Below are 5,000 nucleotides of genomic sequence, written 5' to 3'. Positions count from 1 at the left end.
GTGAGTGTGTGTGTAAGTGAGTGTGTGAGTGTGTGTGTGTGTGAATGTGTGCGTGTGTGTAAGTGAGTGTGAGAGTGTGTGTGTGTGTGTGAATGTGTGAGTTTGTGTTGTTGTTTTTATGTCTGCTTTCTTAAAGAAACATCAGTTCCTAAAACTCTAAACTTCTCCTTTAATCTGTAGCTTCTGTTTTCACCCCACTGCCATCTGTCACTTTCTCTTTTTCTTTCTTTCTTTCTTTCTTTCTTTCTTTCTTTCTTTCTTTCTTTCTTTCTTTCTTTCTTTCGATGCGGTTGTCTCGCCTTGTACTTTAGTTTAAATCTTAAACATGATAATGGAGCAGTTTGTTTGTTTGTTTGTTTGTTTGTTGAGGCAGCAGTGTTGTGTTTATTTGGATGAAGTTGTTCCACTGCAGTGTGTGTGTGTAGGATGGGTCTGGACTCTGATCTTCATGTGGATCAGAACCATGAGTCTCGTTAAGCTGAAATCATGAGTTTGATTTGTTTTTGTTTTGTTTTGACTTGGTGTGTGTCTCTGACTTGGCATGTAGCTGACTCGGTGTCTGTCTGACTTGGTGTGTGTCTGACTCAGTATTAAACTGACTCGGTGTGTGTCTGACTCGGTGTGTCTCTGACTCAGGCTGTGTTCTCCCCCACGAGTGTGTTGTAGAAACAAACCAGCTCTGGAGCTCCATCTGTTTGAGGTTATGTGATGACTCTGGTGTTTCCTCTTCACACTGAACAACAATAATCCTGCAGGAAAAACTCCTCAGAGCTTCATCCTGAAGTGTGTGTGTGTGTGTGTGTTTGTGCTCAGTGTTGCTTTACTGGAAATGACAGTGGTGAATTTCTAGACCCCACCAAACACTCACACACCCTCCATTTTATACACACATACACACACACACTTCTCCTGGCACAACCCACACAAGCACATGGCACTTTGTTGGTGAGTGAAACCTTAGCGCTCGGTGGATCAGGTTCTCACGTTCCAGCCTCTAACACACACTGCAGGTCCTGAAATTAACGTTCTCTTCACACACTCGGACGTTCACAACTCTGAGCTTCTGTCTTGGAGTAAAGATTTTAATTGGAGATGAATGGAGATGATGAGAACCTTCCCGCTGTGAGTGCACTGACCCGAGAAAACGGGCAGGTGAATAAAATCACACCCACATCAGAAGTTTAGCGTTCCTGTAGCGTGATGTTAGCTAGATTGTGAGGAGATGATGTCATCAGCTTGAAGATTGTGAACGTGAGCAGAATTAGCGCAGTGGTGTGTTCAGGAAGCGAATGTTGCTAGCCTGAGGGTGGAACTGGTCGTGGTTATTGGTTTATTTTATTAAGATCTTCGCTTTCTTCTGCACGGATCTTCTGGCTCAGAGTCTTTACCTTGAGCTGGTTATTGTTTCTGGAACATGTCGATGTCCTTCATGTGCTACAGATTTCACTGATGGAGTCACAACAAAAGCTCTTGGAGGCCAGAGGAGTGCTGTGTTTGTGTGGAGCTCCTGATCTTCTCAGCCTCTCCTCCGGTGGTGTTTTGACTGACGGCTGGTTGTTGTCGTTCGCTCCGTCTCGGCCTCGTTTACTCCATCAGTGTCATTGTTCTGCTGGACCATGGAGCTTTGGTTTTAATAAGTTCCTCACTTTTTATCTCTGAGAAATGAGAGCAGTGTGGTGACCTGGATCTGACCAGGACATTACTGCTCTCTGTCTCTCTCTCTCTCTCTCTGTTTATCTCTTCCTTTAGCTTAACATTAGTGCAGTTTTTCCTTTTACTCAGCAAAATATTTGCATCTCTGTATAATCAGGGTATTTGCCTCAAGGTGAGCTCCGTCACCGGAATGTTCCACCTGCTCCAGGCTGGGTGGAGCTCCTTCTACAGCAGATTCCTGTGTCAGTGAGTCTGTGTTGAGGAGGTGAGGGTCTGATCTAGATTTCTGGATCATCTGTGAGCAGGTCAGGGGTCGATTCATGTAACATCAGTGTGGCCACTAGGGGGCACTGTCACATGAATCAAACAAAATCAACAGAAATCAGAATGCAAACGTCACTGCAGAATGCAGTGACCAGTTACCCATAATCCCCTTCTGTGTCAATACAGTTACCCATAATCCCCCTCTGTGTCAATAGTTACCCATAATCCCCCTCTGTGTCAATACAGTTACCCATAATCCCCTTCTGTCAATAGTTACCCATAATCCCCCTCTGTGTCAATACAGTTACCCATAATCCCCCTCTGTGTCAATACAGTTACCCATAATCCCCCTTGGTAACCTCCTCAGTGTGTTGTGTTGAAGCTCATGTTAGCGTCTCTGCGCAGTCCGGAGTGTTATATTAGCGAGTGTGAGTCTGATGAATGACCCCTCGGGGATTTAATCATTTTCTGCTTTAAAGGCATCAGATCCTCCAGCAGTCTTGTGATGAGTCTCTCAGATTAAAGCAGAGCTGAAAGTAAATTAAAATTCCTCTGTGGCAGCGCACTGATGCAGGAATGTTCTCCGGATCCGGATCTCCGTCCAGCAGCACAGCTTCAGCTGCAGAAGATCTCCAACTCACCACATGGGAACCAGGAAAAAAATCCTCGTTTCATGAAAGTTACCTGGGAGAAAAAAAGTCTGTGGTGCAAATGAAAGGCAAAGCACCGTGACGTGACTCCGCCCTCTTCCACACCTCTCCAGGAAGTGGAGTTTTTCACGGCTCTGTACGAGGACCTGGTGTTAGGAGCCGAAACATCAGGGTGAAATTTCCAGCGGATTCTATTGGCATAAATTTACTAAAAATGTCAGAGGAAGGTCTCTGTGCTCTTTAACCCTCATTAAAATGATGAATATTTATAAATATGCAAATTAGGAAGAACCCTGTGGTGTCCTGCTGCCACCACTACCACCATTAGCTGCCTTTCACCACACCACTGGTCACTGAGGCTCAGTTTACATCCTTATTTTCTCACTCATTTATTTATAATTATCGGATTATATTTCGGTGTTACCATGACGACCATGATGCGCTCCCAAAATCCATTCAGAATGTTCTGAACAGTAAGGTTAGCTAGCTAGCTCAGTTAGAATGCAGGTTCTGTGAATAGATGTTCCTGGGGCGGTGTGTTACTGTTTCATTTTCTAATGATTTGAATATGAAAACTTTAAACTGTGACATCAGAATGCGAGTTTACATGTAGCTCCGCCTCCAAAACAGTTCATATTAATGAGAATTACTAAAGTTGTACAAAACTTTAGTAATGTCCACTGAGCCAACATGTGGAACACACACACACACTTTCTCTCTCCCACACACACACGCACACACACATGCGCACACACACACACACTCTCTTCCACACACACGCACACGCTGTGACCCGTGGGTCTGACAGCAGCAGATCTCCTGTAGCCGCTTGGCCTTCTCTGTTTTCTCTGCTGTACTACACAATGCGGCGTGTGTAAAAGGCCCGGTGGCTCGGCCCGGATCGGGTGACTGCTCGTCTTTCTGCTCGGCCTCTCGGATGGGTTTCGCTTCTCTGCTCTTGATTACGCTGCTACAATATTTAAAAGGGAAATGGAAACCAGACTCTGGCCCTTGCCGGCCGAGCGCGGTAACCTGAGTTAGCAGTTCCTGTTCCTCCTTCATCAGACTTCTGACAGAACTTTCAGCCGGGTCGCCGTCACCATCCCAGATCAGCCTCCATTAATATTTACACTCCAGAAGCTTCCAGACGCTTAGTGATGGAAGACATCAGAGTTCTCTCGTTTTGTAGTTGACTGTGACACGAGCACCACAACCCATGTTAATGAAAATAAATCAGGAACGACGAGGAACCCGGTGAGGAACCCGGTGAGGAACCTGGTGAGGAACCCTGCAGAGCTTCAGGAGCGTAAATAACTAGAACCTCTTATTATCTGTGACCAAGCTGAAGCTAATAACATGTTAATAAAACAATATCACCATCTGCCCTGGGGTGAACAGAGACGCTTACTGAGTGATCCTCATGGAGTGAAGTCACCTGAGAGGGGAGGAGAGGAGGAGAGGGAGAGAGGAGAGAAGGAGGAAATGAGGAGGAAATGCCCCCGACCGATACGCCCCTGACCAAAACAACCCTGAGTGACACGCCCCCTGAGTGACACACACCTGACCAACACGCCCCCAACCAACACAGTCCTGACAGACACACCTTCTGATTGACACAATCCTGATTGACACACCCCCTGACCAACATGAACTCAAACCACATGACGCCTGACTGACATGCCCTGACCAACACAATCCTGATTGACACACCCCCTGACCGACAGGCCCTGGACTGACACGCCCCTGTCTTAGAAACTTGAAGCTTTTAGAAAGTTTCCCTCTCGTAATTACGACTTTGTGGTGTGTTCATGTGCATAAATACCATCTAAATACACATGTAAATACCATCTTTCTCACACACCATCAGTGCTGAAATGAAGTGTGTGTGTGAAAAGACTCAGTTTAGCTTCATGAGCTGCTTTTCTCTGAGTTTCGTGTTCTTTACAAGTTTTCTGAAGGCCAGTCTTCACACTCTGTGTTCTCTCGACATCTGAGGTGTGACATGGAGCAGAGAATCATTCCTGGGTTTAAAATGGAGATGTTCCTCTCGGACTCTGCTGTAGGAGGTGTTACAGCTGGACTTTTAGCTCAGGTGCTGTGATTTATTGTTATTAGAGCTGAAATCATGATTAAATACAGACATCATTCTCTGAGAGTGAAGCTCTGTAGCTCTCATCTCCACCTAACTCTCCTGCTGCACTGCAGAATTCTGACTCTTGATTGGTCACAAGGTGTTGATTGATTTGAGGGAAGACACACACACACACACACACACACTGTCTAAGGGTGTAGTAAATGGTGGAATCTTGGCAGTTCTTTCCTCCTCACCCATGTTGGGGACAGAAGCAGGAGTGAGTGAGTGAGTGTGTGTGTGTGTGTGTGTGTGTGTGTGTCTTCTCAGCAGCAGGTGCTCTGCTCCTCCTCTGCACACAG

At 46.0% G+C, this 5,000-nt stretch overlaps 1 protein-coding gene across 2 annotated transcripts in view; it reads left to right on the top strand.

Annotated features, from left to right (window-relative positions):
- Window positions 1–5,000, top strand: part of ptbp3 (polypyrimidine tract binding protein 3) — a 76,013-nt gene that overhangs the window by 21,930 nt on the left and 49,083 nt on the right. The gene's annotated exons all lie outside the window — the stretch shown is intronic.

Source organism: Hemibagrus wyckioides, linkage group LG16, assembly GCF_019097595.1.
Source record: "Hemibagrus wyckioides isolate EC202008001 linkage group LG16, SWU_Hwy_1.0, whole genome shotgun sequence".
In the NCBI taxonomy this organism is placed as follows: Eukaryota; Metazoa; Chordata; class Actinopteri; order Siluriformes; family Bagridae; genus Hemibagrus; species Hemibagrus wyckioides.
Note: the sequence above shows the minus strand (reverse complement) of the source record. Positions and strands in the feature narration are given on the sequence as shown.